This window comes from Aquarana catesbeiana, unplaced genomic scaffold (assembly GCF_042186555.1).
Source record: "Aquarana catesbeiana isolate 2022-GZ unplaced genomic scaffold, ASM4218655v1 unanchor236, whole genome shotgun sequence".
Taxonomy (NCBI): domain Eukaryota; kingdom Metazoa; phylum Chordata; class Amphibia; order Anura; family Ranidae; genus Aquarana; species Aquarana catesbeiana.
The window spans coordinates 833,432-847,188 of NW_027362664.1; the positions used below are offsets into that span (position 1 = coordinate 833,432).

At 46.1% G+C, this 13,757-nt stretch overlaps 2 protein-coding genes across 2 annotated transcripts in view; one reads left to right on the forward strand and one right to left on the reverse strand.

Moving 5' to 3' along the window:
* The window catches only part of LOC141121984 (uncharacterized), a 583,368-nt gene that overhangs the window by 281,301 nt on the left and 288,310 nt on the right, over positions 1-13,757 (forward strand). The window lies entirely within an intron of this gene.
* Positions 1-13,757, reverse strand: part of LOC141121987 (uncharacterized) — a 481,910-nt gene that overhangs the window by 89,093 nt on the left and 379,060 nt on the right. The window lies entirely within an intron of this gene.

Here is a 13,757-nt window from a genome sequence, read left to right on the forward strand (position 1 = left end):
TGTATTCAGTTTTGAGATCCTGTTCTTCTCTTCCTAATATACTGACAGGCAGGCAGTTGTTTTTACAGTATTTCCAGTTACTGTACTGTGTACCCTGCACAGTCTCACCTACAGTATAGCTACCTGCAGCCAGGTGCTTGTGTAGGCTCTTTGAAGTATTTCCAGTTACTGTACTGTGTACCCTGCACAGTCTCACCTACAGTATAGCTACCTGCAGCCAGGTGCTTGTGTAGGCTCTTTGAAGTATTTCCAGTTACTGTACTGTGTACCCTGCACAGTCTCACCTACAGTATAGCTACCTGCAGCCAGGTGCTTGTGTAGGCTCTTTGAAGTATTTCCAGTTACTGTACTGTGTACCCCGCACAGTTGCACCTACAGTATAGCTACCTGCAGCCAGGTGCTTGTGTAGGCTCTTGACGTATTTCTAGTTACTGTACTGTGTACCCCGCACAGTCTCACCTACAGTATAGCTACCTGCAGCCAGGTGCTTTTGTAGGCTCTTTGAGGTAGTTCCAGTTACTGTACTGTGTACCCCGCACAGTCTCACCTATAGTATAGTTACCTGCAGCCAGGTGCTTGTGTAGGCTCTTTGAAGTATTTCCAGTTACTGTACTGTGTACCCCGCACAGTCTCACCCACAGCCAGGTGCTTGTGTAGGCTCTTTGAAGTATTTCCAGTTACTGTACTGTGTACCCCGCACAGTCTCACCTACAGTATAGCTACCTGCAGCCAGGTGCTTGTGTAGGCTCTTTGAAGTATTTCCAGTTACTGTACTGTGTACCCTGCACAGTCTCACCTACAGTATAGCTACCTGCAGCCAGGTGCTTGTGTAGGCTCTTTGAAGTATTTCCAGTTACTGTACTGTGTACCCCGCACAGTTGCACCTACAGTATAGCTACCTGCAGCCAGGTGCTTGTTTAGGCTCTTGACATATTTCCAGTTACTGTACTGTGTACCCCGCACAGTCTCACCTATAGTATAGCTACCTGCAGCCAGGTGCTTGTGTAGGCTCTTTGAAGTATTTCCAGTTACTGTACTGTGTACCCCGCACAGTCTCACCCACAGCCAGGTGCTTGTGTAGGCTCTTTGAAGTATTTCCAGTTACTGTACTGTGTACCCCGCACAGTCTCACCTACAGTATAGCTACCTGCAGCCAGGTGCTTGTGTAGGCTCTTTGAAGTATTTCCAGTTACTGTACTGTGTACCCCGCGCAGTTGCACCTACAGTATAGCTACCTGCAGCCAGGTGCTTGTTTAGTCTCTTGACATATTTCCAGTTACTGTACTGTGTACTCCGCACAGTCTCACCTACAGTATAGCTACCTGCAGCCAGGTGCTTGTGTAGGCTCTTTGAAGTATTTCCAGTTACTGTACTGTGTACCCTGCACAGTCTCACCTACAGTATAGCTACCTGCAGCCAGGTGCTTGTGTAGGCTCTTTGAAGTATTTCCAGTTACTGTACTGTGTACCCCACACAGTTGCACCTACAGTATAGCTACCTGCAGCCAGGTGCTTGTTTAGGCTCTTGACATATTTCCAGTTACTGTACTGTGTACCCCGCACAGTCTCACCTATAGTATAGCTACCTGCAGCCAGGTGCTTGTGTAGGCTCTTTGAAGTATTTCCAGTTACTGTACTGTGTACCCCGCACAGTCTCACCCACAGCCAGGTGCTTGTGTAGGCTCTTTGAAGTATTTCCAGTTACTGTACTGTGTACCCCGCACAGTCTCACCTACAGTATAGCTACCTGCAGCCAGGTGCTTGTGTAGGCTCTTTGAAGTATTTCCAGTTACTGTACTGTGTACCCCGCACAGTCTCACCAACAGCCAGGTGCTTGTGTAGGCTCTTTGAAGTATTTCCAGTTACTGTACTGTGTACCCCGCACAGTCTCACCTACAGTATAGCTACCTGCAGCCAGGTGCTTGTGTAGGCTCTTTGAAGTATTTCCAGTTAATGTACTGTATACCCCGCACAGTCTCACCTACAGTATAGCTACCTGCAGCCAGGTGCTTGTGTAGGCTCTTTGAAGTATTTCCAGTTACTGTACTGTGTACCCTGCACAGTCTCACCTACAGTATAGCTACCTGCAGCCAGGTGCTTGTGTAGGCTCTTGACGTATTTCCAGTTACTGTACTGTGTACCCTGTACTGTTGCACCTACAGTATGACTACCTGAAGACAAGTGCAGGTGTTATCATGCTAATAATACTACAGGCAGGCAGTTGATTCTGCTAGCTGCAGTATAATCAGTATATATATATATATATATATATATACATCCCAGTTTTGGGCAGCTTACTGCAGGCCAATAGTATGTCTGGAAGGCCAACAAGGAGAGGCAGACAGTGTCTAGAGGCAACAGTGCTGGTCGTGGACACGGTGCATCCTCATCAGCACGTGGCCGTGGGACACGCTTGGCATTTTTTTGGCAGCTGACTGTGTTGAGCCGCAACATGTGGAAGACTTGGTCGAGTGGATGACCAAGCCGTCCTCATCCTCTCTCACCCAGGCTCAGGGTACTTTGTCTGGCAAAGCAGCTGCCAACGCTCTTCCCTCGGCTCAATGGCATCAGTGACTCCTTCCCTAGCCCCACCATGTCCTGAGGAGTCCCCTGAACTGTTTGACCACAGTGTTGGGTACATGCTCCAGGAGGATGCCCAGAGTTTTGAAGGCTCTGATGATGGTACTGAGCTAGATGAAGGCAGTAACGTGAGCCCGGACAGAGGGGGTGCCCAAAAAGGACAGCAATCTGGCAGTCATGTTCCCCCTGCTGCAGCATACTGCCAGGTTTGCTCCAGTGATGTGGAGGGACGGGACCAACGAGGCAGGATGCCCTCCAAGGGCAGCACACTGACTGCATCACACCGCAGAGCTCCGCATGTGCAGGGCGCTGCTGTCTCTGCGCGTTATTCCAAAAGTTCTTTGGTGTGGGCCTTTTTTGAGATGAGTGCATCAGATCGCACCGCTGCTATTTGCAACATATGTCTCAAGCGTATCTCGCGTGGCCAAAACATCTCCCGCTTGGGCACCACATGCTTGACCAGATATATGTTGACCTGCCATGCAGTTCGTTGGCAAGCGTACCTAAAAGACCCACAACAAAGAGGACCTCTCCTTGCTCCTCATCAGCTGGGATCTCCAACCCCACTATACCTTCAATCCTCTCTGCGACCTGCACTGAGAGGAATGAAGGTGTAGAATTAGGTGTGTCACAGCCAAGTACTTGCGGGCAATCTGCTATTGGTACACCGACGTCAGATTGTACCAGGCAAATTTCCCTGCCCCAGCTGCTTCACCGCAGTAAGAAGTTCACTCCCAGCCATCCACATGCCCAGCGGTTGAATGCTAGCTTGGCAAAATTGCTAGCACTTCAACTGCTACCTTTTCAGTTGGTAGACTGCCCCCTTCCTGAGTTGGTGGAATGTGCGGTTCCTCAGTGGCAGGTTCCCAAACGCCACTTTTTCTCACAGAAGGCAATTCCAACTCTACCAGCATGTGGAAGGCAATGTCTTGGCCTCGCTGGACAGGGCGGTCAGCGGTAAGGTGCATATTACCGCTGACTCATGGTCCAGCAGGCATGGACATGGACGCTACCTAAGTTTCACGGCGCATTGGGTGACTCTGCTGGCAGCTGGGAAGGATGCAGGACAAGGTGCAGTATTGTTGGAGGTTGTTCCGCCACCACGCCTCCAAAATGCCAGTACTGGTGATTCTGACACACCTCTCTCCTCCACCCCCTCCTCTTCTTCTTCCTCCATGGCCTCTTCCTGTGCTTTGTCCTTGGAACCAGTGGTGCTCAAGGGGCTACGCAAGTACGCAGGCCAAAAGATGCCATGCGGTGCTTGACCTGGTGTGCTTGGGGGACAGGAGCCACACTGGGGCAGAGATTCTGTCAGCTCTGCAGGGGCAGATTCAGAGGTGGTTGATGCCACGCCAACTTAAGGCAGGAATGGTGGTTTGCGACAATGGCACCAACCTCCTCTCCGCCCTCCAACAGGGACAACTGACCCATGTGCCCTGTTTGGCTCACATCCTTAACCTGGTGGTGCAGCGGTTCTTGGGCAGGTACCCAGGCTTACAGTGTTCCTGCGTGCCCACCGATCACACAGGAAGAGGAGGAAGATTGTGTCAGCATGGAGGTGGAGCATGGCACTCAGCATCAGCAGCAGTCTTCAAGGGATGATTTACAGTCCCAAGAAACCCATGGACTTGTACGTGGCTGGGAGGAGGTGGCTGCGGATCATGTCGTCCTTAGTGACCCAGAGGACTCCGGACCGAATACGTGATACAGGAGATGGTCAGAGACTGCAGACATAGTACAGGAGATGGTCAGAGACTGCAGACATAGTACAGGAGATGGTCAGAGACTGCAGACATGATGCAGGAGATCAATGCAGCCTCACCAGTGCCCGTCAGATGCAGCCTCACCAGGGCCCATCATTCAGCCTCACCAGTGCCTGTCATGCAGCCTGTCAGTGCCCGGATTAAAGCGGTGATCTCTGTGTGTCACGGAGCTGTATTTGAATTGTCCGGGTCGCAGTAACAATGTCCCGCCTCCTGTGATCACGTCACAGAGTCAATGTCCCACCATTGGTTCAGTGTGCCGTCTATCACAGGAGGTGGGACATTGTTACTGCAACCCGGGCAATTCAGCTCCGTGACACACAGAGATCGCTGCTCTATCGAAGGGAGAAGAAGAGGAAGGTGAGGAGGAGGGAGGGGAGGACTGGGGCACACCAGGATGACACCCCTACAATGGGTAGCACCATTTTTCGCTCCATTATTGGCAATATTTTCCTTTTGTCAATGTGCCGAAAACACAATTTTCTGCAGTTTTTTTCGCCCGCCGAAATTTCTGTGCATCCCTAGAGGTAAGTATGACAAGTTTGTTTAAAAAAGAAATCCAACATTTACAATGACTTTAAGGTCTCTGTGCAGGGAAGATCAGCATCTGACCCCAGAGAAGGTGGAGGCTGATAGACTGGAGGTGATAGAAGGCATTACTATTACATAAAGTAAAAGTTTATTAGTATTGTGCATTATATATAAAATTTATATCCATGAAAAAAAAGTCTCAGCTTTCAGTATTACTTTAATATTAAGGTCCCCCTCCCCCTCTAACCTCCATATATCTTCATGTGTGACTTCCAGGTAAAATCCCCATATATCCTACTTCTGGGTATATTTATTATATATATATAATATAAGATATATTACTTTCACTATTTCACAGTATAAATGAATCCCTTATAGTAGTGATTATCTGCTGTTTTTGTACTATAAAGGAATATTTTTTTTTTAACCCCATCATAACAGATGATTATACAAAATCATGCTGCTGCTACTAAATGTCCTATGCTGGCCATACACGGATTGATTTTAGGACAAGAATATTCACACAAATATTTGTATGAAAATTATTTGTATATTCGATGAATGGACGAGTGTAGTTCGAAAATTCCACTTGCTTTTAACATTCAGTTTTAAAATGAATGTAACTTCTGAAAAAAAAGCACAAACTATTTGAAAATTTGTTCGATCAAGAGAAGTTTTCTGTTCTGGTCCTTTTGAATTTTCCCCTCACTGTGGTGGAAAATGAACGCCGATTTGAACCCACTAATGGTTAGAAAATTGGATGAATGTTTTTTTGAAAGAAAAATGAGTTTGTGTACGGCCAGCATAAGTGACATCAGGTGCAGGGAGCTTGTACCCACCTACCTGTCTATGACAAGGGAGTCTGTCATCCATCATATTATATTACACTCCTGTCTGATCATCTGCAAAACAGCATTTTACCTTTTTTTTACATTTTAATAATGTTGATCTCTGATTCTGATATGTAGCAGATTCTCCCTCTAATAATACATCGATCTGTCTGTTATTCTCAGAGTGGATTAAATATCCAACTATATATCTGGATATTTATATTTACCGCTGTATATAGATATTCAAGAATATTAACAAAATTATATACCAACCTTTTTTTGAGGTTTTTATCTAATTAATCGAAACAATAATCGGCCAACAAATCAATTATGAAAATAATCATTAGTTGCCGCCCTACAGAGGACCCATTTACTAGTTACCTTGAGGGTGGAATTGTAAGATCCTCAGAGACAAAGCTGCCTGATGTGGGCGGAGTCCTGGTTTAGGGGAACCAATCTGCTCATGTCTAGTAATAATCCTTTTTATTGCTATTTTAGTAGATGGACGGGAGATGAGGAAAACCTCAGAGGATTGTCTCACTTTGTCTCCAGACTGTAAAGTAGAAGATGAGGACATCACACAGTATAGTCCAGGAGAAAACCCGGCTACCTCAAATGTCCATCTGACACCACACAGTGTAGATGGACCATCGTATTCCTCTTATCCTGAGGAACCTCAGACTGTGAGGGACGGTGCCGTCTTTCCAACAGATAAGAGGTTTTCCTGTACTGAGTGCGGGAAGTGTTTTTCACGGAAGTCCCATCTTTCCAAACATCAGAGATCTCACACGGGGGAGAAGCCATATTCCTGTCCTGAGTGTGGGAAATGTTTTTCAGTGAAGTCCAGTCTTTCCATACATCAGAGATCTCACACGGGGGAGAAGCCGTATTCCTGTCCTGAGTGCGGGAAATGTTTTTCACAGAAGTCCCATCTTTACAGCCATCAGAGATCTCACACGGGGGTGAAGCCATATTCCTGTCCTGAGTGCGGGAAATGTTTTTCAGATAAGTCCAATCTTTCCACACATCAGAGATCTCACACAGGGCAAAAGCCGTATTCCTGTCCTGAGTGTGGGAAATGTTTTACACAGAAGTCCCATCTTTACAGACATCAGAGATCTCACACTGGGGAGAAGCTGTGTTCCTGTCCTGAGTGCGGGAAATGTTTCACACGGAAGTCCCATCTTTACACACATCAGAGATCTCACACAGGGGAGAAGCCGTATTCCTGTCCTGAGTGCGGGAAATGTTTTTCACAGATATCCAATCTTTACACACATCAGAGATCTCACACAGGGGAGAAGCCGTATTCCTGTCCTGAGTGAGGGAATTGTTCCTCACTGAAGTCCTGTCTTTCTGTATATCAGAGATCCCACACAACCCCCGAGGTGTATTAGTGCCTTGAGTGCGGGAAATGTCTTCTATATGAATGTTGCTGGACATCACAGCTCTCATGTGGGGAAGAAGCACACCCTGATATACACCTCAGATATACTCCATGGCTGATCTTCATCATGTAAGAAACAGTTCATAAGGAGATCAGAGATCACCAAAGACATGGACGAAGTGTTGTACCGTGTTGCCCATTGTTGTGGAAATTTTTATGAATGTATGTTGTCAGATGTCCCCAGTGTCAGTTTTGCTGTAATACGCTCATGTGAGGGTATTCGCACATACAGACGCTGGTGGAAGACCATTGAATGCGGAAACCTTCCCGTGGACACGGCGGATCTGCTTTGGTCTTTTAACCACTTGCCTACAGGGCACTTTGACCCCCTTCCTGCCCAGACCAATTTTCAGCTTTCAGAGCTCTCACACTTTGAATGACATTTACTCAGTCATGCAACACTGTACCCAAATGAAATTTGCATCCTTTTTTTCACACAAATAGAGCTTTCTTTTGGTGGTATTTAATCACTAGTGGGTTTTTTATTTGTTGTGCTATAAATAAAAAAAGACTGAAAATTTGGTGAAAAAATGCCTTTTTCTTTGTTTCTGTCATAAAATTTTGCAAATTAGTAATATTTCTTCATAAATTTTGGCCAAAATTTATACGACTACATATCTTTGGTAAAAATAACCCTAATTAGTGTATATTATTTGGTTTTTGTGAAAGTTATAGAGTCTACAAGCTATGGTGCAAATCATTGAAAATTGATCACACCTGATGTACTGAAGACCTATCTAATTTCTTGAGACACTAACAAGCCAGGAAAGTACAAATACCCACAAAATGACCCCATTTTGGAAAGCAGACACCGCAACGTATAATCTATGAGGCATAATGAGTCTTTTGAACTGTTCATTTTTTTCCAGAAGTTTTTGGAAAATGTGGAAAAAAGATGAAAACGCATTTTTTCCCCACAAAGTTGTCCATTTTTAAGATATTTCCAACACATTGCATGTACATAGCAAAAATGACAACCCCAAAATACATTCTGCTACTCCTCCTGAGTATGGCGATACCACATGTGTGAGATTTTTACACAGCCTGGCCACACACAGAGGCCCGCCAGGGAAGTAGCACCTTCAGGCGTTCAACAAGCATAAATTACACATCACATTTCTCAACCACCTATTACAGTTTTGAAGGCCCTGGAGCACCAGGACAATGGAAACACCACAAAATGGCCCCATTTTGGAAAGCAGACACCCCAACGTATAATCTATGAGGCATAATGAGTCTTTTGAACGGTTCATTTTTTTCCAGAAGTTTTTGGAAAATGTGGAATAAAAATGAAAAAGCATTTTTTTTCCACAAAGTTGTCCATTTTTGAGATATTTTCAACCCATAGCATGTACATAGCAAAAATGACACCCCAAAATACATTCTGCTACTCCTCCTGAGTATGGCGATACCACATGGGTCAGACTTTTACACAGCCTGGCCACTTTTATACAGCCTGGCTTGTGTAGAAGCTTCGACCCACCCAAATCTCTATGAAGCCTCCGGACTCCAGACCCTAATCCGGAAATTACGAAACCCGGAGACAACAAAAAAAATAGTTTTTTCCATCCGAAAAAACATTTCTGGAGCCCCTCACATGTGAGACCCCTGTGTCCTACAGTAGCAGGGCAACAGATCAGTCCAACTGGTAGGCAAAAGCAAAGTCCATAGATCAGGCCAGGGTCAGATGACGTGCAAGCAGTCCAAGTGCTGGGCAGAAGCGTAGTTGGTAAAACAGGCCATGGTCAGTTCACATGTAAGCAGTCCAAACAGTAGGCAGAAGCATAGTTGGTAAAACGGGCCAGGGTCAGTTCACATGTAAGCAATCCAAACGGTTGGCAGAGGCATAGTGAAAAAACAGGCCAGGGTCAGTTCACATAGAAGGCAGTGGCATGGTTATTTGGGGAAGCATGGGAAATGGTCAGCACAGATGATGAAAATGGGGAAATGGTTAAGCATATGGGCTAATATTTTAGGGATGTGTGATATAGTCTGAAGCATTCACCAATGCAAAGGCCGGGTTCAAGGGGACACTGGGGACAATGGTAGCTGGTATCTCTTCGAAATTTACTGCTGCATACTCGACATCTTTTTTGGCATCTTTCGCCTCCTTCAGATGGTGGGAAGTGGCATTCATGAAGTCGGCTAACAGCATCAGAGCGAAGGTTTTCTGGGGGGTCTTTGATGGTAGATAAGGGACGTGACAACTTCTTCAATGAATTTTAGGAAGTGGGCAGGGCTTTCGGTGGATTTGGTGTAAATTATGTAGGCATTGTAAATGGGCAAATGAATTAAATAGAGTGCTACTTTCTTGTACCAGAAATGGGACCTCCTTATTGCTAAATAGGGCTGAAGAATTTGGTCATTGAAATCCACCCCCCCCATGTATAGATTGTAATCTTGTACACATTTTGGCTTTACAATGGGACCTCGTCTTCTCTGAACTTCAACTGTAGTGTCGTCATGGATGGTGGACATCATGTACACATTCCTGGTATCCTTCCAACTCAAGGCCAGCACTTAGTTGCATCTCAAAGTTGCTCTTTTTCCCCTTCGCAATTTCTTATTTATTATGACTTGTGGGAAGCCCTTTCTATTCTTTCTGGAGGTTCCACAGGCCAGGGTTTGTGCGAGGTATAGGTGTTTGAAAAGGGGCAGACTTGTGTAGAATTTATCCAGGTATATGTGGTATATACCTTTCTTCAGCAGTGGGTATGCCAGGTCCAATACAATTTTACCAGTTGTGCCCATGTAGGCCGGGCACTCAGGGGGCTGGAGCTGGGAATCTTTTCCTTCGTATATGCGGAACACATACAGATATCCCGTGACTCTCTCGCAAAGCTTATAAAATTTCACTCCGTATTTGGCCCTTTTGCTAGGAATGTATTGTTTTATTCTTAGTCGGCCTGAAAAGGGTACCAGGGACTTATCTACACATATATGCTTATCGGGGACATAGAGTTCTGCAATCGTTGGGAAAAGAAATTAATGAGTGGGTGAATTTTATATAATTTATCATAATTTGGATGATTGCGGGGAGGGCACTGGGTATTGTCACTGAAATGAAGAAAGCGCATTATCATCTCGTATCGGGACCTGGACATTACAGAAGAATAAATGGTCATGTGGTGAATGGGGTGGGTGGACCAATAGGCATGTCCTTCATTTTTTTTGTAAGCCCCATGTTTATGGTGAGGCCCATAAACATTTTGAACTCCCCCAGAGTCAAATCCTTCCACTCGAATGGATAGGCGTATGAAGATTGGGGGATCTGGAACGCCTCCTCACTTGTATAGAATCTTTTGGACATTTTTTCTGATGGTCTGTGCGACAGGTGACAAATTACAGTTACTGATGGGCAACAGGTGATGGGTGACAGGTGACGGTCACTGATGGGCAACAGGTGACGTGCAACGGTCACTGTTGGGTGACAGGTGACGTGCGACTGTCACTGGTGGATGACAGGTAACGGGTGACAGTTACTGATGGCAGTCTCTGATGGTGACTGGTGCACTTTATGGGACTGATAGGTGACAGATGAGGGTCAGCCTGATGTGTCCACTTTCCGGTCTGATGTGCCACTGTCCGCTGCCCAGCCTGATGTGTTCCTGTCTGCTGCCCAGCCTGATGTGCCAGTGTCTGCTACTCAGCCTGTTGTACCAATGCCGATGCCCGCTGCCCAGTTTGAGGTCCCAGTGCCTGCTGCTCAACCTGAAATCCCAGTGTCCATGTTCCAGTCTGAAGCTCCAGTGTCTACTGTCCAGTCCGATGCGCCTGTGTCTGCTGCCCAGCCTGAAGTTCCAGTACCTGCTGCCCGGTCTGATGTCTCGGTGCCCACTTTCCAGCCTGATGTGCCCACTTTCCAGCCTGATGTGCCTGCTGTTCAGCCTGATGAGCCCGCCTTCCAGCCTGATATCCTGGTACCTGCAGTTTGGAGCTGTCAGGGGAATCCTGGCAGTATGGAGCAGACAACACTCCCTGCGCTCAGGTATTACATGAAGACAATTATTGTCAGCCCCATAAATACCCGGCAAGGCCTCACATGCTTGCCTTGGTATCTCTCTCCTTGAGCCCTGACCTTGTTTGCCTGTTTACCGATCCTGAGCCTGCATCTGACCTTGTTCCCAAGCTTATCCTGACCCGGTCCCTTCTGTGTTCCTGTACCCTTCAGCCCGATCCATCCCCTCTCTGTCCTGTTGGTTCCCTGTCCCTCATTTACTGATCTTCCTGTGTATGACCTTGGCTTGGCTAACGTTTATGCTTCTGGTATATCCCTTGTCCTGCTGACCTGCCGTGTATGACCCTGGCCTGGCTGACATCTGTGATTCCGGTACTGCCCCTTGCTGTATATATTGTGGTTGGTGGGTTTGTTGGGTTGGTTGTGCACTGTTTGTATTTTCTGATTTATCACCTATTTTAATAAATATCATTATTCACTTTACATGCGTTTTGGGTTATCTCTGTGCAGTCCACACAGTCTGGTCTACTAAGTCTCCTGACAGACGTGACCGCGCTGCACGCTCCAGATCGCGCGGTCTAAAGCGTGGAATACCCCTTTGTGATCAGCCGTGACGTAATCGCGGCCAATCACATGGTGAACAGCCATGCCCAATGACTGTTCACCCCTGTCTGTGAAGCCCTGTGCCCCGGGGACACTGACAGAGCAGGGGTGCGCGTCTGGGATTGCGCGCATGCCCTGTGTGAACAAGAGCCGCACCGCTCCGCTGTCATATGACGGAGCAGGTGGCAACAGGTTAAGGATGTTTGTTTATGCCTTACCAAGGAACTGGCCACTCCATGGCGATCGCATTTAAACTCCTAAGTAAGCAGATCTGTGTATTTGGGGACCATAGTATAACCATACAAAACTATGGCGCGCATCACTGGTAGCAGTGGGAATGTGCACATGGTTGTGTGGTTTTGCATACCACTGTCGGCACACGTCACTACTGTATTTCTATTTGAATATATGCATGTGTGTCATTGGTTATTTTGAATGATTACAAGTGTCTGGCTGATTCTGAAGTCAGCAGCCTCTTTTGTTATTGATGTGTTTAGTATAAATAAAAGCCACTTGGCTACCTGGTTCAGGATTGATACTGAGCTCGAGGTGATACCAGCATCTGTTTGTGTTACTTGTGGGAGATAAACGAGCGTGCTTTCCCGGCATTATATAAAAGGGCTGTCTGTGCTTTTAAGCGCAGAGAAATTATATGCTTATAGGGAGAAGCTTAAAATTTCGCCGACACCATTGATAGCAGTAGAAAAATAAAAAATGAAGTCATTACCTTTCATTGGCTGAGTACATTTTATGGTGGAAGATTTCACAAACATTTAGAGGTCTGTTTAAAAAAAAAAATAGTTGAACGGTTATGACCGGCATTCGTCCAGCTGTGATGAATATTGGCCGTATTTTATTTCATACACTGATTTCCTTGACTCCATCTAATGACCATAAAGCAGTATTGCACTAATTGAGGTATTTCAGGAAAAATACCCGATTATGGCCACTAGATGGCGCTGATGATCATAGGAAATCACTGTGTTAAATCACAGCCTGAAATTGTAACAGCTGGATGAATGATTGCACATTAGTCCAATACATTTGTTGAAAATTAGACCTCTTAGTCTCCTTCATCAGACATGTCTTCATACTAATACCTGAGATCATACTCATACACTTATCAGTACAGTACACACTGAAGGATATAAATTAAATAAGCCAACATTATTAGACTAACCATTGATTTAAAATGAGAAATACTATGTTTGGACTTTAGATGGCGCTAAGTATAATAGCAATTATCTCCAGCATGAAATAACCAAATCCATAAAATGATTTATGGATTTGGTTATCTAGTTACAGCTTTTAGGGCTCAATTACACATTCATCAGCCCTTGCCAGCACTCTGATAAGTGATCCATGGTGGATCAATTTTCAGAGAGCGGTTGACAGGGGAGTGGGAAGCAATATATCACCACAAGTAATAACACTGAATATCCGGCACCACTGCACAAAGGGGTGAAAAGAAGGATGGGAGGTTGAAGATGAAGAATGGGAAGTAAAGAGGGGGCAGTAGAGTAGAGGCGAAAGAGCGAGTGATGGGGGACAGGAAGGTAAAGAGGGGGATGGGGAGTAGAAGAGGGTGAAATGGGGAACAGAAAAAAAAGGGGGGCTGAGGGATGAAAAGGAGCACCAGAAGGTGATGCGGGGGAAAAGGTAGTGAAGAAGGGCATGGGGAGGTTAAGACGGGGAAAAGATGGTGGGGACAGAGAGCAGAAAAGTGTGAAAAAGTAGGGAAAAGGGGCATTGGGAGGTGATGAGGGGGGAAAGATGGTGTAGTGGGGGGCAGGGAGCAGAAAAGAGTGATGAGGTGAGGAGGAGGATGGGGAGGTGATGAGAGGGAGAAGGGAGTGAGGAGGAAAATGGGGTAATGATTGGGAAGGGGATGTGAAGAGAGGGGCAAAGCGCAGGTAAGAGGGGTGAATTTGGGAAGGGAGGAGGACAGGATGGTGAAGATAGGGACAGTTCAGTGAAGAGGGGAAAGGTAGGGTGAAAAGGGGGGCAGGGAAGTGAAGAGGGAGATGGGGTAGTGAAGAGCGATGC